The sequence below is a fragment of the Camellia sinensis genome, chromosome 7, assembly GCF_055761805.1.
Source record: "Camellia sinensis isolate YWXY chromosome 7, ASM5576180v1, whole genome shotgun sequence".
Classification (NCBI taxonomy): Eukaryota; Viridiplantae; Streptophyta; class Magnoliopsida; order Ericales; family Theaceae; genus Camellia; species Camellia sinensis.
Window position 1 is genome coordinate 30,293,303 of NC_138967.1, and position 23,566 is coordinate 30,316,868.

Here is a 23,566-nt window from a genome sequence, read left to right on the forward strand (position 1 = left end):
GGCATCACTCCTCATATGATTTCAGAGCTTTTGGTGCTATCACATATCCATGCTTGTTACTCTCTAAGTGTGCTTAAGAGTTGCATCTCTATGCTTTAGTCCTTGGGCCAATTGGCATGCATGTTTGCCATGCCTTTTTCATGCTTCATTTCCATTATTTCTTGGCATTTTGACCACTGATTTTGGGCATGGCTAAGGTTTGTCCCTCTTTAGTTTAAGTCCATTTGCCATGTTGTTCAAAGTTGCTACTTTACATCATACTTGTATGTTTGTCCATCTTTGCATGCCATGCATGCTCGTAGGATTATGGTTGCATTTTGAATGCTTGTTAGCTTGCATTTTATCACATGCTTGTTTAGGTCGCATTGCATTTGGCATGCTTGTTACCTTAGCCTTGTGTACATGTTTGAGCCATATTGCATTTGGCATGCTTATGATGCGTTACATAGCTTTTCCATTGTTGCATACATTGCATTATGTTTGGTTTGGGGTGTCAAACCAAACATAAGGAATGAAGGACGTTTCGTACTTGAAGTGACAAAACGTGCCTCAATCCTTGGTCGCCGGCATTCTTGATCCAACATGATAGAGTGTAAGGCATTCATTTGTTTTGTGCATTCATTCTATATTGATGGTTGCACACTTGGCTCCTTTGGCCATCATACATCGAAATGCGTGATTGGTGGCCCGAGGGTCGAGAACTACACACCTTTGAGCCTTAACCATGATAAGGCGTGTTGTTGCAAACATTATCTTGTAAATGCATTGCCATGCTCTGTTTGTCCTCTGCTACAGCAAAGGAGCAGTCCACAGGAAGGAATAGCCAATCGACTATATTCAGTGTCGATCGACTAACAGTGTTTGGCCGCTAGCCTTATATTTGGTTGATAACCATTATCCACTAGCCGATGGCCACCCCTCTTGGCCAATGACCTCTCAGAGTGTCCATGAGGTGGTTCAAAAGCATCACAAAAGTTGGCACAGTTTTCAGAGGTATATAATAGTGCAAACAGAGGCAACATAAGGCATGGCAACGGATTTCCGAGAGAAGCCAACCAAGCGCACATGCATCCCTCGCCTGCGAGGCCATTTCAGTATTCATGATTAGTTAGTGTAATTTAATCATTTAATTGGTTTTGTAATATTCATTTAGCTTAGTGTAGCTATTTGTTTCAATTTGGATTGTAATAATTAATTAGCTTGTTAGTTAATTAGTTTTGGTGTTATAATAATTAGTCTAATTAGATTATTAGATTAGTTAGAATAGCTTAGCGTAGCTAGCTTGTATTATTTATTCGGACCCTCCGTCGAGAGGGCAAATTTTGTAATAAGTGTGCGTGAGTGTGTGAATGTCTTCCAACCCCACGTCTTTCTCCCTTTTACTTACCTGCTTTTAGTGGTTAGTTCTAGGTCATATTTCAATTTAGCATCCTTATGCTATGCATGTTTGCATCATTCATCTATATTGCATGCACCGGGCTCGGCGCATCATACTAATTGCATTGCATTTCAATTTCTACTTGAATACATGATTATCAAGTTGCATCTCATATGACATCTTAGAATAGACGAGCCTATTTCTAGTTGCATTTTGCATGTGTTGCATTAGCCATCTTAAAATGGACTAGGATCATACATTGATTACTAACTAGTTCTTTGTTTTGGCTCGGAATACACTGTAAGTGTTTATGCTTTAGCATCTTGCATTTGTGTGAGTGTTAACATGACAGCATGCTTGCCATGAGGCTAATTGCTTATGTGATATAACTGCCTGAATGCTTGTGGGTGAAGGTTAGATTACTTGAATTGGAACGATTCATTGAAATCCATGTTTTAGCCTACTTGCGAGTAGCAAACTTCAAACTATTTCCAAACAAACGGATATGCGATGCTTTGTTCCAAATTAGGCGATCTAGTTTATACTTGTGTGTTGTGCGCGTCACGTAGTAATTCTAGCTAATTAATCGGAATAAGAACGCATGTGTTTTCAAAAACAAGATATCATGCTTAGTGCAGGCCGATCTTTGATCGGGCGAGCGGGGGTGCTCATTGCATGACCTTCCCCTCTCGTACCCAAGTTCCTGAGCCGAGGCAACTTTGGTGATGACGGACACGTGGCCTTAGGCACGAGTCAGGGTTTCCTAAATTCCCCCAAAATAAATATTTAGGTGGCAACTCTGTATCTGGAAAAGCAGTCCATGTTTGGCACTTCTTTCTTAAAAATCATTTTTCGAAAATGATTTGCCGAATTTGGACTCTTTGGTGATTTATCGGTCTTGCATTGCACTTTGTAAGACTAGATTCATAACCATGACATTGAGTCCGAACTGTAGTAGCTAGAGAACAAAACGAGATTTTCTCGGGAGCTCTCCGGGCACGTCTACATGAAGCATCAAGCTACATGTTCTCAATAGTCTGCTGGAGTTGACGAAGCGTGTCTTCCATGTTACCTAGAGGACTTTGAACTGCCGAAATCGGTGAGTACTCTTTATCTGGAGTACAAGTAAATGATCGGGCCTGACTAGGCACATGTGAGGTAAACGATGACTGCTGAATTGGTGAATTTTGCCGAACCCTCCTCCGTCTAGTAACCGGCGGGAGTGACACAAACACTGTCTCTTCCCTGACTAGATCCCCAGATCTACAAATCCTTCTAACTCAGGTCCAGAGCGTTTGGGGGGTAACAAAATCGTCTGAAGCAATGGTGAAAGACCCCCTAGCAAACAGAAAATAAAGCAAAAAAAGAAACATAAATCAGAAACCGCACAGCACCTCGGCTCAGCCAGAAACAACACACATTTGCAATCATAAGCTGGATAACTATACTCAAACATTGATTTCTGTCCCAAATTTCTACCCCAAAACTAATACCCAGACTTGTAACTAATACATACATTCCTGCAGAGTTTCACTCTAAAGCACGTATCAAGCAAGTGAGTGCCAAAACACCCCTATGATGGGGTAGGGTTACCCTGTCCTAATTTCGTCAGGAACTATGGATTCACTACGCAAACAAGCGGTTTCACACAATTCCTGCATTTGGGTGAGCAACCTATTCTAGTTTGGAACAGTCTCTATGGCTTCCGATATGCAACTAGACCGATTGGTCAAAAATGGTACCTCGGCAAGACTACCTAATATACCTCTCACACCTAACACTGAGAAGTGAAGGGAGGATCAAACGGTACAGCGGTAGTCCAGATCCAAGGGTTGTGTTCCCATCGTGGCAGAGCCAGCAACCGGTCAGCCTTTTGGCAAGCTTTTCCAAGCAAGCCTCCAACAAACCGCGCAGGAATAGCAGATGGCAAACACTGTGACTTAGGCGCACCAATGCAAATGCAAATGCAAAGAAACACATAAGTGTAGATAAAACAACATATCATGAGCTCGAGTCAAGTTCTCTAAATCCCCAACAGAGTCGCCAGAAACTGTGGACTTGCTTTTTTCGCGCCCTGCTTTTCAGAAAGGTTTCAAAAGAAGGCCTCATAGTTCGGACTCCCGCGGTTCTGAATCTAATCTCATAAGTGCAATGTGAAACTAATAAACACCAAAGAGTCTAAATCTGGCAAACCTTTTGCAAAATCGATTTTAAATCAAATAATGTCAAAAATTGGACTGCTTTGCCAGATACAGAGTCGCCACCTAAATATTTTTTATTTTGAAAAAATTTAGGAAACCCTGACTCGTGCCGAAGGCCACGTGTCCGTCATCACCAAAGTTGTCTCAGCTCGGGAACTTGGGTACGAGAGGGGAAGGTCCTGAAATGAGCACCCCCGCTCGCCTGATCAAAGATCGGCCTCTATGAATCATGATATTCATTTTTATAAACATTATGTGTTCTTATTCCGATTATTAGACTAGCCTTACTATGTGACGCGCACAAGCAAATATAGACTAGTCGCAAGACTTGGAACAATTCAACTCGTGTTTGTTTGTGAAGATGGTTTGAATTTGCCACCCTCAAGTGGGCTTAAAAATGCCAATTTGCCACCAAACACAGTAGGCTTAAAACATGATTTTGCCACAACAAAGTGGGCTTAAAACTTACATTTGTTGAATTGTTCCGATTCAAACAACAAGCCTTCATCCACAGGCATTCATGTAGTTTAACATTTATGCACATAGCCTCATGGCAAGCATGCCAGACATGGCAACATGACAATCACACACATGCAAGTATAAAACTCACCGAGTACCCCAAGCCAAAACAGAAACTAGTTAGAAAAATTCATGATCCTAACTATACAAGATGTCTAATGCAAAGCATACAATATGTTTTTAATAGGCTCGGCTACTAATATGACACATGATCGATTTGAATAACGTGCGAGTAAACAGATATTCAAAGAAGATATTGAAATTGCGATGCAGTTTGAATGATGCGCCGCGCTGAGCCTCGGTGCATGCAAGACAAATGGATATATGCAAGCATGCGAGCATAAGGTACGCTAATCAAAATGTGTCCCTACTCTAACCATTGAAATCGATTAAATAAAAGGGAGAAAGACGCGGGGTTGGAAGACATACACACACGCACGCCCACTTGTTACAACATTGTGCCCTCGCGAAAGAGGATCCGAATGAATAAGAGCTAAGCTAATCAAACTAATCCAATTACACTAATCTAATTAAGCTAACTAGACTAATTATTACAAATCAAATGAATAACTAGTAAACTAATTACTAACTATTACAACACTATAATCAACTAGTAAACTAATTAATTAAATTACAACATCAAGACGAATAAACTAAGCAATTAACATATTAAACTACGTTGCCATTGCTTCGCCTCGGGAAGTGGAATATACATGCGCTCGGTTCTCGCTCGGGAAGACCACCGTTTTGCTCTCGAAAGGCTCTATTTGCAGGGTTGAGCACACTTTAGAATCTTTATGTTCCAACTTACCAAATCTCCACTGAAGATTGCATCAGTGGCCTGCCGGCCATGGATGGTTGCTGCCGGCCCTCTCCTGGCCAAAAAGGTGCCTTGCCGGCCACTGGTGAGGTACTACCGGCCACTGATGCTTTGAGTCACCATACTGCAACGAAGCACAAACAGAGCAAAATAAAGGTTTTTCCAAGGGTATGTTTGTACTGTACCCCTCATTATCATCTCGAAACCTCAAAGGAGTGGCACACTTGGATCCAAAACAACCAATCAAGCAATTTCATTGCATGATGGCCAAAGATCTAAGTTGTACAATTTCAATAAATGCACAAATAAGACTCAAACGACCACCACCCTATCATGCTTGATCAAGGGCAATGGAGACCAAGGAAAATGGCACATTTCATCACTTTTGAGTATGAAATGTCCCATTTTCCTTGTGTTCAAACTAACGTCCGGTTTGAACACATGCAATGCAACACAAAGAATGCTTATCTAGCCTCTTTTACTTGTTCATCTTGTTTACTCATTTTACATTACCAATCCATTCTTTAATTGATTAAGTCCATTAGTGAGTGTCCTCTAATGGAAAGAGAGCTCAAACCAAAGATTGTGTTAGGCGTGAAAGAGACCTCATGCCGTTGGTAATAAACCCTAAAAGGGATTAAACCATTAAGCACAAACATCTCAATTTCATACTTTAAACAAGCAAATGGTTTAAACCAATTTCAAAGCAAACAAAAGAGTGAAGAATGGAGGGAGGTTGCAAAGATTTTAAGTGCTGAAATGGAGCGCAAAACAACACTAAAACATGCTTTGAACTTAAAACAATGATGATTAAAGCATGAAAACATCAAGCTAGTGAAGGAATTAACCCTACAACTATGCAATACAAGCCTCAACTAAATTAACCAACCCAAAGCAGAGCCAAATCAGGTCAAAACAGAGGCAAAAATATGCTGGACTTAAGCTAAATTAAGCTAGAAAAACATGCTAACTCTTGAAGCTAACTAGGCATGCAAACAAGATACAAGAATGGGAGGCTAACCCCTCCAATTTTGTACTTCAAAACAAGGTTTTTACCACTGAAGAACCTCTGAAATTCAGTTGTTAAAAGACCCAAAAAAGTTGGTTTGAAAGTGATGGAAAGATGGCACAAAAGCTTAACAAGCTAAAAAACAAAAGGGGTGGACAACCCTCTAACTCAAAAGAGCTCAAACCACCACTTTTAGGCCTCAAAAACTAGAACTCTTTACATGCCAAAACCAACCCCAAAATAGTAGAAAAAGATAACAAAGCAAGTATTGAAAGCAAGCTTAAGTAACAAGTGTTATACCTCTTGAAGCAAAGGCACAAAATAGGCAACAATCCAAGCCCAAACCACTTGCTAGAGCTCAAACCAAGTCTCAATGAACCTCAGCTCAAGGAGAAGTAACTTCTATCAAGGAAGTGTATGCAAAAGTGTAGAGAAAACAAGTTTCAAGGCACAAAATTGTAAGAGAGAAAGAATTCTAGAGAGATAGGGGGAGAGTTTTTTTTTGTCTTCAAATTTTTCTAACCCCCCCACATGCAAAAGACGGATCCTATATATAGAAAATACAAAATTACCTCACAAAGATCCAGCCACACACGTGTTGGAAGATGCATGAACCTGTGCAAACAGTTGGCACAAAATATCACAAAATATCTGTAGAAAAGACTGATGGCCGGGCGGCCATTAGTGATGGCCGGAAAGCCAAAAACCGTGGCCAGCAGCCTTCAAGGATGGTCGGCAGGCCATCAAAAACTTCACCCTAAAAAGACCAAAGCATGATCCAAAGATGAGGTAAAATGGATGTTGGGTTTAGAGAACTCAAACCTGTGGCATTCTGCCGCGAACTTCGAGCAGTCGGTGGGCAATCAAACTCATTATCAGGTGTACCTGCAAGAACATCCATGTACCTGCAAGAACGTCTTAGTCTTAAAGGGGCCGTCAAAAATGGGGTGTCTACAGTTACCCTTTCTGCTTGCCGCTCTGTTGTCCCTCCTGTTGCAGGTGTTAGCAGGTTGTTCTTTTTAGGTCTTGTTTATTCAAATCTGTTCTACTGAGGATTACTTTGATTACCTATGCAATTGGGATGTAATTGGGATATTTTGATATATGTGGCCTGAAATATTGGTGGATATGTTCCTTGAAGTATGTTGTGGTTTGTAAAGGCAGATTAGTGTTCATGGATCACAGGTTATGGAAGTCTTTGTTTCTGTTCATGTCCCTCATCCTTTTGGATGGGGCTTATGATATATTCACAGTTTAGCTCCATTTGTTTTGTCTACCTCCCCACCCTTACTTCTTCTAACTTCTTTGGTCATTTATCGTTTATTAAAGTTGCTTGTGACAGATAACATTGCTTCTTAAAAAAAAAAAATTTAAAAAAGAGAGGTAGACAATAAAAGGAAATACAATTGTTTTTGAATGCATATCAAGCATTGAATGCCAATGATGCTGACATGGACAATACAGACCACAGAGCTAAATTAATGTTTAATGATTTGTGTACAGTGGTTATGCATCTTTTTAAATTATTATTGGGCAATGGCAATTGGCAGGTGCAATTCACATTTCAATCCAAAAACCCAGAAAAATATAAATGTTTTTGTATCATCGAAAAGCCAATTGTACATGAATAAAATATTTTTCCTAGAAAAAAAAAATCCAGCAATTAATTTAAATATAAAAACCCAAAAACCTAGAAAAATATTAATATTTTTGTATCACCAAAAAGCCAATTGTACATAAATCAAATAATTTTCCTTAGAAAAAAAATAAAAAATAGAAAAAATAAAAAAACAAAAAAGTGCTGCCAAAGAAAAATTGAGCCTCAAAGAGTAAAGATTTTCTTCTCTAGAAACAATCTTCCATCAAACAAAACAAAACCTAGAGAAAATAAGAGGGAAGAGAATGGAAAGGGAAATAGAATTAAGAAGAGAAAAAAATCGAGAGTAAAAGACTGAGGCACATATGATTGAAACAATAATGGTGTCATACCGAGAAAAGCGAAAGAGAGGTGTAGCTATCAACACAAAGATGCCAGCGAGAGGTCCTCCGTGATTTAAAGCGAATGGAAGTAGGGGACCTTTTTTTGGACTCAATCTATTGGATTTAATAAGATAAAAGTAGAGTTGTCATCTCACACTTCTATACACTACATACACACACACAAACATATATATATGTATATATATTGCCGAGAAAATCAAATAGATAACTATAATAAAACAATAAAAGGGTTTCGATTGAACATAGAATAAGGGACAAACAGATCAGATATACATATATGGACATATGTAGAGAGATATAGACAAAGAAAGGGAAAAACCTGGTTATCAAAGAGAGGGCAATGGTGGATTATCCCAAGGTTCGAATATACAGAGAAAAAAGGGGATTTGCACAGAGAGAGAGAGAGAGAGAGAAGAAGAAGAAGAAGAAGAAGAAGCAAACCAAGTAGTCGATTTAGCAACCGAAGAGAAGAGATGAGATGATCCTAATAACCCTAGCAATTGATTCGACCTTCATCATAATCACAGAGAGAGAGAGATTGAAACCCTTGTGATGTTCCATTCTGATTAGAGAAAGGCAAAATCATTATTTTGGGGGAAAAAAATTGGAGCCCCAAATTTCATTTTGGCGCTCTTTTTTTTATCATATAATTCACGACATGCATTATGCGTCATAAAAAGGCAATACTTTTAACGACAGGTGATGTGTGCGTCGTAAAAAGTGCAATACTTTTAACGGCGGGCATTATGTGTGCCGTGAAAAGTATTCACTTTTCACGACTAGCGTATGTGCGTCGTGTATAATTAATGTATTAATGGCATGCCATATGTATGTCGTAGAAAGTTTTATTATTTATGGCGTGCATTGCAAACTGTAAAAAAATCATCGTTATTACCATTCATGGCCTACACAATAGACACGCCGTGGTTGGAAAAGTATTTACGACGAGCAAAAAAAAGAAGTTGTAAAAGTGAGAAACTACGGCGTGCATTTATTGTATGTTGTTGATGTGGTGTCGTAAAAAGTCAGTTTTGTTGTAGTGAATTAGCTCAATTGCCCTTGTTTTCTTCTTCTTCTTGTTGAATTCTTTTCTAGGACAATCTCTCTCTCTCTCTCTCTCTCTCTCTCTCTCTCTTTCTCAGATTGTTGTTTGCTCAAATGGATGAGTTTTAGCTCAAAAGATGAGCTAAGCCCATATATATATATATATATATAAGCTCAATAAAAGTAGTGAGAGCCAAACATGACTTTACAAATCAGACGAAATCAATTTTTAATTAAATTTCCCAGATGATTCTAAAAATCCAGTTAAAAATCCATGTTCTTGTTTTTGAGCCCATTTCGGCCGTCAATTTTAGTTTCCAAGTTGTATTCTCAACAAATAATTTCTCAATTTGGACAGATATACACAAATTAAATCATATAATCCATAATTAACACACGGGTAATCCGGATAATTATGATTTGCATTTGTGAGATTGTTACATAACCGCTCGAGCGGTCAAATAACTTCAACTGCATTTTTTCTTTTTGCTTCGGAGGTATTGCCTCTCGACCCCACCGTAGCGCTACCCCGGACCTGCCATGGGCTGTTGCTCGTACATAGTTAGCGAATTGGAAAACATGAAAGGATTAAGATCACAAACTCCTCTGCAAGGCACAATTCGGGTTAGATTCACATCTAAATACTCATAACCTCACTGAAATAAACGATCAAATAAAATTACAACTAAAATTTTTTTTGCCAAACGAGATTGCCAATAACGAAAACTTAACAGCTATATTACCATCGGATACTTTAATTTCTAACATGTATCATTTTAATAATATAGTTACAGTTGCTAAGAAAAAACTGCAAAACTATGTATTATTCTCCTATCAATTTATGATCAATACATATATACATACATGTCATACAAATAAATGTCCACAACAAACACTTTCAATAACAAATCAAGACTTTACAAAACACTTGCATCACGACAATAATTGTACTTTTTATATTTATTTTTTTCATGACAATTGTATAGTAATTGTATACTAACGACTAATGTTATATTTTTCATCAAGTAATATATTTGTGACACGTGAAATGAAACTCAACAATTCTTGATGTATAAAAATATATTACGTATTGATAGTAATACATTCTTACTCCAATAATATATAAATAATATACAATAGTTGGTTCAATGAATTTATATTATGAGATGAACTATTAAACAAAATTGTGTAATTGTGCAATTAATTTTATACCTTCAATTGTATTATAGGTACAGATTATGAAAATTTGAAATGGGAAGTTTGAAAAAGATTTGTATAATACTATATATTTAAAGAACTTACTTATTGTTTATTATTTAAAATAAGATTGTGATATCAACAATCACTGCTAGAAATCGGGCTTTTAGTGGCGTTTTAAAGCCGCTATATCTATCAAAAACGCCGCTAATTCATTTTGTGGCGTTTAGTACCAAACATCGAAGCTGCGGCCGTCGCTGTAGCTTTGCGACGTTTTAAAAACGTTGTGATATTAGTATAGGAGGCGTTTTAAAAAACGCCGCCAAATGTCCCACTATATACACGCTGACATCACCAACGATATTTAGCAACGTTTTTGAAACGCCGTCGTATCTATTTAAAAAATAAGACCATTACTATTGAGGGTTTAGGAGGCATTTGTAGAAACGCCGTCATATCTATTTTTTTTTTTTTTAGATTGTGCTAATTTTATTTGATTAAATTAAAAAGAATACCTGTAAGAAAAATATTGAATTTGGATTCTCATTCAATTAATAAAAAAATACCTGTAATAAAAAAAACATACAAAATATTAACTCCCATTCAAATACCTGTAATAAAACTAACAGATAAAATAATAACTCCCATTCAAATAACAAATGAAGCATTAATTCAGTTTCTCATTCAATTAATATCCAATCACCATTACCCACAAAATAACATATCCAAATCCAAAAATCATGTTTTAACATTGACCACAAACTAACATATATCCAAAAATCATGTTTTAGCATAGAAGCTGTAGTCATCACTGGTTTACATGCCTGCATTAGAACGTAAACTACAATCAGATTCACCAAAATAAACACAAATTGAAAAAAAAAAAAAAAAAAAAAAATCAATGCAATTTTGCAAAAATAAGCATACTATGAACTTTAGCATACTCAGCCCATCATTTGTCCAAAGCTCTAGGGGAATATTATAGAATTTCATGGGAATGTGCACAAAAGAGAATTCACTCTTAGTCAAATGCATGTACAACTGCCATCTTCTCACTAAAATTAGTCTACTTCCAAAATAAAATGGCCCAATTTCGAGAATTTTCCCCATACCTTTTTCATTTTTAATTTGAATATAAAGAAGCCATTGATTCAGCTTAAAGCAGTGTAGAGAGGCCGCTTCATGCGACTCAAACTCGCACCACAGTGCTCAGAGCGGAAAGCACTAGCCATCACTCTAGGTCACGACCTCTATACTTCGCCTTTAGGGCCAAATATATCTATTCTTACAAATGAAATAGACATAGTCACAAACAAAGAACTAGGAAGTATCACAGCAACCAGAAAACTATTCTGCATCAATTACCCATCCTAACAGTAATTCAATCAAACATCTCATAAGTTTCCCTAATATGTAGTACAAGTATATAAAACAAGCGTTGAAATTGTGAATGCAAACCGACCAATTTATCAAAATTGCATCAACTAGAATCTTAACAAATCATCAGGAAAATTATATTATCTATTCTATTATAGAAAGCACACACCTTTCTTGGTGTGAACTATCACACTATTTCAAATTTTTATAATTTTTAAAATAAAAAAAATTTACATCTAAATTTTTGATTTTCACAGCACACTCTGGTGTGCAAACCATCTACTCACTTCAAAACTTACCCCAAACATAAAATTCAGACCCAGTTGAGCAATCTTTTGTGCTTATATGTGTGCAAGTCCAGTTGAACAATTGGAATCAAATCACTATCATTCATCAAGGATAATTAGAATTCAAATCATCCAAGCATTCAACTCTTCAGATCAAATAAATACAAACTTTGACTGGACAAAAAGAAAATCAAAGATCAAGCACTACTCAGAAAATTCACAGGAACAAACCAAAGAGTTGGCTTAATTGACTGTACAAATTCTATCATATATATAAGCTCCCCAGGTGCAGCAGAACAAATTCTATTGTTCATTTGACCAAAGAATGGCAAGATAAAGTTTTGGAATGACAATTAGAGGAAAGAATCCCCATGTTCCCTCTATCTGTACAGTTCAGTTCATTCCCTCCTTTGTGATGGTTTTTGTCATTTCTTGTCAAAATAATAACAATTATACAGAATACATGATTCAGCTTAATGACTATTTGGCCAACTGTTTCTAGGAAGATTAAATAACTTAGAACCATTCGAATGCACATTGTAGCAGAAGAGTCCAGATCCATTTCACCAAATCCTTCTAAAGTTCTAATAAAATGTGTTGTCTCAAGAAGTACAGAGTTTTTAAGAAACTGATAAAAGATCGTCAATTTTCCATCTCCAAAAATACCCAAATTTAGTCACTAGTCACAACAGTGGCAACCAAAACCCTAATTTCAGAACCAACAATGCCTTACAAATCAAATGAACATAAACCACGAACTAGTGATATAAGTACTTTTACCTTGTTAGTTCTTCTTCTTCTTCTTATTCTTCTTCTCTTTCTTTGAAAGGTGAACTTATATTTAATAAGAGCAAGTATTGTAATTAATAAGATATGTTATTTGTCAAAAAAGCTTTGATTAAATGATTGCTCACCTCTTGGGATGAAAATGCATAAGATTGTTGTTAATGTGACATTGGTCGAACAGTGGGATGACTACTAAGTGAATCCACAACCTATCATTCAATAAGAGACTTAAGTTGTATATTAGCTCTAGGCAATTTAAAGTAACAACTGGTAAAAATAATTAAAATACCTGATGCCTATGTAATGGGTTTGATGGTGCAACAACTGGATCAACCGGCACGCCTACAGCTTGCAATTGAGATTCCAAAAACTGAATTCGTGACTGAAAATCTATGCGTATAGCCTGAATTTGTTTCTCCATTACTTCATTCATCTTTGACTTAAATTGCATTTGATACCGTTGAAGTTGCTCTTGAACTTGTTCCTGAACTTGAGTTTGGAAGAGACGATTCTGCTCTTGTGACCGCCTATATCCACCTCCAAAAACATCAGTGGGTGACGGTCCTAATCCAAACGTCCGAACACGACCAAGTCGCTCTGGACCCAAAACTTGTGTGAAGATTTGCTCCTGTAATGCTGTAGGGTCAGTAGAAGATCCCTCCATGTGCTCTGCTAACTCATTCATTTGAGTCTACAAGTTTGAATTCAATAATTAGCCTCCAATATAAATATAAACCATATTAAAAGTCCAAAGATAAAGTAGTATCACATACCATAACCTCATTAACTGAATCACTATTTGATGTCCCATCTTTCATGTATGCGGCCATCCACACCTGTGACCGACTAGCAGGAACCCCATTGTTCTTTTTTGTCTCCTATAAATGAAAGACAACCAAAATCTTAAGATAAATAAGAAAATTAAATAATTAAGCAATTAAATATGTGAACAAGTTAAGTAAATAAAATAAATAACTAAGCAAATTAACTCATTGAACACTAAACACTTGGGTAGTCAATTACTATTTGACCATTATTACTGTGACTATTCCATTCATTTCTTACTTGTCTAAACTTATTGATGAGCAGGGAAATACTACTGTCGATTTGCTGTATGCTCATGCTAGAATATGTTCTATCATCAGGAAATCTGGTAAAAACATAGAGGAATTGAGAAAGGTAAGATCTCTTCCATCTTGAGGCAGTTATTACTGAAATCTTTGTTGCATTCCATCCTTCATGTGTATTTATTTATTAATTTTTACTACTCCAAGGGAATTCTTTGCAAGACTTTCAGCTCTGCAGCCATTTCTGAAAAAACTCTATGATCGTTGACTATTAAGACATAAAACCAAAAAACATGAACAAAAGAATAGATGAAGGTGAATCTACTTCTTCTACAGAAACAGTTTGTGAAAGTTCAATTGTTCGAAATGAATTTCTAAATTCGTGAATTTATCAATGTCAAGTAAAATTTCATCCCTAATTTTTAGTTTTTTTTTGGTAATTATTTTGCTCCAAAAGTTGTATGAAGGCCTTGCACGATGCTTCCACTTCATGCCACTCAATTATTAATACAACCATCTCATCTGTGGTGTAATAATTCAACATTAACGTTATCTAAAATAATGTCAACTCACACATTGCTAATAATATCTTCGCATTAGCATCAATGATATATCATGAAATATAGCCATCTCTTACATAATACATAACGATGCACAAGTCTCGGACAACTTCACTCATAGATGCTAAGAGAATATGCAAAGCGAGTCTAATGTTTTTTCAAAAATAATCTACATAATGCAAAGAAAATCACCATACTATACTACCCAATGGTATTTCTTCAATTCCTTGCCCTGTTTTTGCCCACCAAAATAAATAAAAAAAATTCCTTGCCCTGTAAAAGGCTTTCCACATCTAGTGAACTAACAAAATTGATCAAAATGACCAAAAAACATTGGCCATCATCATCTTCTATACTTTCTCTTCCTGCTACTTGCGACAAAGTAATTCCAGTTTTAAGCATTTTTGAGAAAGAACAAGATGATAAACAACAATCAAGACAGGGATCCACTACTCAGGACTCAATTCGCAGCATGAAACAAGGGCACCACCCTTGCACGTGTAAGAATTCCAAAGGTACATTAGTGAGAGATTGCAATTGTGAGACCTGGTTAATATCATGAGAGTACAATCCTAGGGTGGTGCAGTTCGGTGTTTTACCATTTTAATAGTATGTGGAGATGAGATAATGTACTTCTAGCAAATAAAAAAAAAGAGAGAAAACTTAATTTCTATGGGATCTCAGATATGCATTTAACGCTAAAAGAAATACACCAAATATCTAACTTCAGAATTCTCAGACATAAAATATAAGGTAGATGTCGATCAAATTAGTCAAATTTAGGAGATCACTCTTTTGAAAAGAAATGTAAACTTGAAATAGAGATGAGCAAAGAGACTTATTATTATAAGTTTTTGAAGTGCTACCGAGTTCGTTGAACACACAAGTATTTTTGTGAGTAGTAATTGAACAGGTTGGTTTGGCAACATCCTTGTAGATGGATTTAATGATTTTAAAATTTTCTTGATGCATGTGCTTGGAAAATGAAGCAATAGGGATGATGATGACAAGTCAACTGAAATTTATTTAAGATGTGATAAAAAATTAGAAAACTTTGAGACAGTGTAAGCAAACTTTGAGAGAATAATTATACCTCCAGTCGAACTACTGAGAAAGGCTTTCGGCCTGTTCTATGATGTAATGTCTTCTTTTTCCGGATTTTTCTATTCTTCTTGCTTGATTTCTGTCAAATATGAAATTTATTTAAGATGTTATAAAAAATTATCATATATAAACATTTTTTCACATAAATAAAATTTTACCGATGCACTCTGAGTGCCCCAATAGTAGACCAAAGCCTGCCACTAATCCTCATGTACTCTATCTGGTCGATGAGCCAACCTTTCTGCATCATTCTTGAAGGGTTTGTATCCCATTGTTTTCACTCGACTTTTCCAATCTCTCCATTTCTTTCCAAATGAAGCCTTTATTGTTCTCTTTATGGATTCATCTGCATCCGTATGAGCCTGCATTATAATTATAGGCACTTGTAATATGCAATGTCAACTACACTTGTAATATGCATTTCATATGGAATACAATTGTAACTTATTTCATATTAAATATCCATATACACCTTTATCTCCCTTCATATGTTATCTTTGTTTTGTTTTGGAACATAATGCCAAGTCGTAAAAGTGAGTGGTGCAAGACTCCCATCTCATGCCAAAACGCCCAAATGTGAAGCAAGGGATCTGTGTCCTTCAACTACTTGATTCAACTTATTTGCAACAACTTTTAAAATGCCATCTTCACTAGTACCCCATTGACCATGCACATATGTGGGACCCCTTGTCTGCTTTTGTGTGGCTTGACTTGAGCTAGGACCTACAAAACAATAGTAGTAAGCTTCATATCAGTTTCTTTATGATGCAGTCAATTGGTCACTGAAAATGCAGTCAAGTGTAACAGTGAGCTATAGCATACCTTTTATACTAAACAAAAATCAAATAATATGCATTTCAAGCCCAATTTAACTGTGTTCTGAATTGCTGTTTTAATGCCTAACATAAGTAGCCAACATTGTTTCAAGTTTTTCAATTATTATGCCAAATTTCAACAAATTTCAATTGAATATCTGAAGTATGCTTTTAATTTCAACAAATTTCAACATATCATACCATGGGGTGTTAAACTTCTGTTATCCTTGCTTCTATACCACACATTATGCTTTTAATTATCCAAACTCAATTTTTTTAAAAATAACCATGCATTATGTATGATAGATAGGACTACAAATCTAACTCAAAAACACCATAAGAAAATATCAAGCAAAGTTGATACATATCAGCTGAAACAGAGCCATGTGATGTACTACCGCTACGTGATGTGGTAGGAAGACTGCCTGGTGGATGCCATGATGCCGGTGGATCTGGTATGACTTTCATCTTGAGTGTGGTCTGAGTCTCATCTGAACTAGAACTACTAGAGCTTGATTGCTCACTTTCACTAGAAGAATTGTTGAAGCTAGAACTCATGGATAATATCTATAAAAAAAACTACAAACATAAAGAGTAAGGACATGATAATAGCTACAATTTTAATCTCTTCTGACAACGCTACATTTTCAATAGCTAATAGCTCAGCAACCTATTTTTCAAAGAAAGTTATCAATATTAAACATCAATTAACAACTTCAAAAATATAGAAGCACATGGATTGCAAAAATATAGAAGACTTGTGCTTAACATGCACTTACAAGAGAATTGAACCATTTGGGAAACTCATCATTGTGACGACGATCCACATCATAATCTCTAAGACGACGATGTGACCGCTTAATAAATTCACGATGTTCCCTACACAATTAAACTACTTGTAAAATGCACGATGATTATAGTTGGTATAAATACATTCACAATGAGACAAAGGTTGCATCTATCTTACTCTCGATATGGGACAACTGTAGCAATGTTAAATAACATATACCGATGAGCCTGTACCCATGTTGTGTTATCAAGAACAAACCCTTTTCCTTTTCCTAAAGCCCGCCCTATTAATATCTCAGGATTGTCACTAACATCGCAATTCCTTAACGGTCGATGCAATTTCGACTCAACATCATGCAAGTACCTTGAGCAAAATGTCATACATTCTTCGACCAAGTATCCCTGTGCAATTGAACCTTCAGGATGACTTCGATTACGCATGTATGATTTAAGTGTCATAAGGTACCTATAAACAAAAAGATACATACATGACTTCCAAGTATAAACAATCAAATATATACAAAATGGACATTGGAGTAGAATTACACACCTTTCTATAAAGTGCATCCATCGATATTGCACTGGACCGGCAATTTTCGCTTCCTCTGCTAGGTGAATGGGTGAGTGCTCCATTATATCGAAAAATGATGGAGGAAAAATTCTCTCAAGATGGCAAAGTGTAAGAGCGATTTGGGACTGAAGACGATTTAAACCATCCACCTCTAGGGTTTTGAAACACAACTGCCTGAAGAAATTGCTTAACTCAATTAATGGTTCAACCACTTTCTTCGGTAACAAATTTCTCACTGCTATTGGAAGTATTTGTTGCATGAGTATATGGTTATCATGACTTTTCAGTCCAGATATGCTACGCTGTTTGAGGTTAACCCGATGAGAAATATTGGATACGTAACCATCTAGAACTTTGATATTCTTTAGAAGTGTGCAGAATAGACTTTTCTCTCTATTGTTCATGGTAAAACATGCAGGAGACAAATAATACTTGTTCCCAACCTTTTTTTGAGGATGTAGTGCCTTCCGAATTCCCATATCTTGCAAATCTCGACGAGTATTTAAATTGTCCTTTCCTTTCCCATCAACATTTAATATCGTCCACAATACATTATCACACATGTTCTTTTCAATGTGTATCACATCAAGATTGTGGCGAATCAAATTATGCTCCCAATATGATAGCTCAAAGAAAATACTCTTCTTCTTCCAATTATGACCCGAGTCCTCATTTTCCTCATTTTCTTTTCCCTTTCTATTCCGTTTGCTAGATTGTTGACGCTTAGAATTCAATTTGAACTTAGGGCCTAGTTGTTGTAGCACATTAGCCCCTGATAACCAAGTCGGACATGGATCGAATTCACGAGTGCCATCAAAAGACGCACTAGCTTTTCGAAATTTGTGACCCCCATTCAACCAGCAACGATGCCCCATGTAACATAATTTCCTTCCGTTCTTCAAATATCGAGAACGAGTATGTGTGTTACAACAAGGACAAGCTAAAGCGCCTTTCGTGCTCTATCCAGACAAAATTGCATAGGTAGGAAAATCATTTATAGTCCATAATAACATAGCATGCATTCGGAACATCTGATTAGTTTCTGCATCATACGTGTCAACACTGTTTTCCCACAGTTCTTTCAATTCATCCACTACAAGGTGTAAGTAGACGTCAATATTATTTCCAGGTGAAGAAGGACCATTGATGAGCAATGTCATCATCATATGAGGCTGCTTCATGCACAACCATAGTGGCAAATTGTATGGCATTATAATAACTAGCCAACTGCTATGAGAGACATTCATTGCCTTGAATGGATTGAATCCATCCACTGCTAAACCCAGTCTGACATTGCGAGGCTCACTCGCGAACTTGGGATACAAATTATCAAAAATTTTCCAAACTGGAGAGTTAGCAGGATGTCTCATTTTGCTGTCATCAATTCGGCCCTCTGCATGCCATCTCATTAAAGAAGATGTTTTGGATGACATAAACAATCTTTGAAGCCTTGGAATCAATGGAAAGTATCTAACAATCTTATACGGAATTCTTTGTTGCTTCTTCTTAACATCATTCTCCTCTCCCTCAAACTGTTTGTATCTAGGCATATGACACACTACGCAATCATCCATACCAGCTGTTTCCTTCCAATATAGTGAACAATCCCTTGGGCATGCATGTACCTTATGATAATCGAGGCCCAAGTTCCTAAGAAGTTTCCTAGTTGCATAAAATGACTTTGGCAAAGTTTCACCCTTTGGGAACGAATCCTTCAAAAGCTTGAGCAACATCGTGAAAGACTTGTCACTCTATCCACTAAGGCACTTGATGTGCAATAACTGAACAATAAATGAGAGCGTTGAAAACTTCTGACACTCAAGATACAACTCTCTTTCGGCCTCTTTCAATAAATTGAAGAATTTTTCGATTTTCTCATCTGGACCTTGTTTAATACCAGAACTTGCTGCCTCGTGAATAAAGCTTGGTGGAGGAAGTTCAAATCCTTCGTATAACATTTCATAAGTTTCATCACCATCGTTCGAATCAGTTTGCTCGACATTCACATTGTGCGGCACAGGCGATGACAAATTCTCCCCATGAAAAATCCAACTGGTGTAACTTGGAAGAAACCCGTTGATCATTAAATGTTCCCCTAACAGGCCTTTCTCCACCAATTTGACATTACGACACCGTTTACATGGGCATGTGACTTCATTCAACAACGGCTTATTTTCACATGCAAATTTAATAAATTCCTTAACCCCTTGTATGTATTCCAGGTGCAACCTATTCTGATTTATCCAACTTTTATCCATCTGACTTTGTCTTACACTACAAATGTCACTGCCAAATCAACAAAGTTTAAAATTACCATTCCATTTTAATTAATCTCAACCTCAATTAAGTACCTTATAATGCATGCGACATGACATCATTCACCTCTAACTGGTCTCTAATATGTTGGTTCATCCTACTTTCCCATTCAGGAATGCACGGTCTATATTGTAAAAAGCAATTCATACCGCTCTGTTCATCTCTAACGAAATTTCGGCAGCATCTTCCCATGGTTCTCCAAATACATGACATAGACTAGGTGTACTGCTACACCTTGTCTAGTATGCACTCGAAGAACACAAGGAGTTACTACACGAAATCTCTACGAGATGGACTATAAGCAATAGAACTACTAATTACAATACAGACTTGTGCTCCTGAACTGTCCAAACTGGACAATCCAAGAAGAGCTTCATCAAAGATGACTAGGTATCTCTAATGAAGATTCTTGGACGGGTCTAAGGCTATTTATGCATGCATGCACCATTAATGATTGCATCCCGATGGTGCAATCTAAATTAGTACTATCAAGCATACTAGAAGCATATCTAGTATGAAGCATATTAATGAAGAAACCAAACGTTTCTACAATGCTCTTGATAGATTATTATAGATTCAAGAAATACATTGCTCTCTTAAATCCATCAATAATAGAATAATTTTTGCAGGAACTCATGGATGTGGGAAGTTCAAACCCACTACCCAAACCAATAACTGTACCAAAGCTCGAATACTTCTGATGATGATTCAAAAAATACCAAAGAGTAGCCACCAAATGAGGAATCACATTCACAATCACAACCACAACCACAATCACAATCATATGATAGAACAAAATTATTTTTATCAACTAAAAGCACAGCATAAGATATGATAAGAAATTGCTTTGCTTCTAAATTAATGCTCATAAAAGGATACATAAACTGCCAAAGTCAGACTCTTTGGAACTCAAGAGAAAGTGAAAAATCTATAAACTCAGTCATAGTTTTGATGAACATCCAATGAGAAAGACAATCATAGTTTCTTGAAAAATTCAAAACCCAACATAAACATAAACGAACTACTAAAAAATAAAGCACAAAAAATAAATGAATTCTTTTCTGAGAGTAATTGAGACCAACTAAATCAACAATTCACAGACAAAATCACCCTATTATCATATTCAAGGGGGGCAATCCATGGCTAATATCACAATAATTGATCATTACAGAAAAAAGATTCATCAAGCACTATATATATACACATATATTTCACAAAAACAAAGATTATAGGAGAGTAAGAAAAAGGAATTAAGATCAAATAAATTAGTAACAATTAACAAAATCAAATACCCTGTGAAGAGACTGGCACACCTTTGTTGGCAACACATTGACAAAGAGAGGATTAAAAAGAAAAGAGGACAATAATGAAAGTGTTTTTTTATTGAACAAAATAAACCTATAATTTCTAACATCATAATGAAAAGTCTCATTTTAGTTCAAAAATCATAATGAAGAGTGAAGAAGGGCATTGTTACCTCACTTACTTATGACTTCAAACAAACAGGGCATCAATGAAAATGATAATGGGTACTCATTAAAGAATGAGCAACTGTTGTATTCAATGAGCACAGAGAGTCAGTTTGTTTTCTACTCCTAATCCTAGGAAGAGCCCAGAAGTCAAGCCTCCATACTGAACTAATAAATGAACAGTGCCTAACTTAATATTAATGAGTTTGAGAATTGGAGAGAATAATTATTAACAGACAGGACGCCAAATTTGGCCTAGATCAACTAGCCCAGAAACCCCCTCAACTGATGGAGCAAAAGAACAAACACTCAAAGTTTAATCATAATGTTGATAGCAAAACAACATTCCCACTGGTACACTCATGTGAGAAGATTGTCTAGCTCTCTGATTGTCTAGCTCTCTGTATTGTGCTATTTTACCTACTCTCTTTAGAATAGTGCTATGCTATCAAGATTTGTGATGGAACAATCAGGACAGGTTAGCCAACTGGCATGGCTAGACGGTGTTCGGGATTGGCAAATATTACTGACTCAACTGAGTAAACTATCCGAGGTTTATGCTTATTTTGGGGCGTTTGGTATCTTCAATGAGAATTCCTCAACCCATTGCACGTGTTTGCAGGGTTTTAAACCACTTTCAACCGAAGCAACGCTACTAGATGACTGGTCAGGTGGTTCCGTAAGGAAAATCCCTTTGCAGTTGGAAAGTAATGTTAGTAGGAAAAATGATGTGTTCGTAAAAATTTCAGATGTGAAATTTCCAGCAAGCTCAAAAGAATATATTGGTCCGAGCTCTCAATGGTGTGAATCAGCTCAAACAAAATGGTATGCATGTTTCATCCACTTATTTCAATGCAGATTCAAAGAAGTTACCAAACTGAATACTTATGCTCTGTTTGAGTAAGTGAAAAATATTAATCAGAGAGCTAGACAATCTTAAATGTTAATCCCGAATACAAAAGGAAAGCAAGTATTACCTCTCACAGTTCAGAAACAGAGAGGTATGCAATCTTCATTTTTCCCAAAGACCACAAATAGAGCAAGAGCGAGAGAGAGAGAGAGAGAGAGAGAGAGTACCGATTACAGTTCAGAAACAAAGTAGACTATTCAATGGAGGTTGAAATGTGAGTAATCGAGGGGTCAGAGTTCAGATTTGAATCTTCGAAATCGCTTCAATGGAGCTTCGAAATCGCAGGCGATGGTACTTCGAAATCGTAGGCGATGGAGCTTCGATTTGAATCTTCGATGAAGCTTAGATCTGAAACTTTGATGGAGCTTCGAAATCACTTCAATGGAGCTTCGATCTGAATCGATGTGAATCTTCGATGGATTAAGGGTTGAGAGAGAGAGAGAGAGATGTCCGTATGTATTAAGGGTTGAAAGAGAGAGAGATCTGTCCATATGTATTAAGGATTCAAAAAAATAAGGTTTCGGAGTCGCGTGTTCTTGTTCAAAAAAAAAAAAAGTGGCGCGTGTGGCCACCACATTCAGAGGCGTTTTTAAACGCCTCCCATTATAAAACGGTGTCATTTTGTTTAATAGAATACGCGACGTTTTATAAAACGCCGTTAAATACTAATAACAGTGACGTTTAAATAAACGTCGTTACAAAAACGCCACCAAATCCCCTTTTTCCTGTAGTGAATCTAACTATAAATTCATATTTATGTTTATAAAATTTCTCAGTTATCACTTCAATTCTTCAGTCGAGTATGTATTCATATATTGCTTAGTTGTATTTTGGATACAGATCAATTTACATATACAAGTCTTCATACTTTGTATACATATCATATACTAATATAAAAGATACATATAATTACAGTACTAATAGGTAATAAAAAATTATATATCACATATAACGGACGTGCCCAACAACTACTATGTTATAAAAATATGATAATTTATAGGGACAATTTTTACCATCTTATAAAAGAGTAGAACTAGGAGAGCAAGTTGGGGATAACATAAATCAACCACAGTTATCGGGAGGCAACACTGCTGGAAATTAGAGTTTTAGAGGCGTTTAAAAAACGCCGCTATAGCTCTTAAAAACGCCGTTAAATCCTTGTGCGGCGTTTTTCACCAAACGTCGAAGATGCGGCCGTCGCTATAACTCTATGGAGCTTTAGAAACGTCGCTATATTGCTATAACGCCGCTAAAAGTTCTTCTAACGGTTACATGACGTCACCATTCTATTTAGCGACGTTTTTAAAAACGCCGCCATATCTGTTTTTCAAAACTCCAACTGTTGG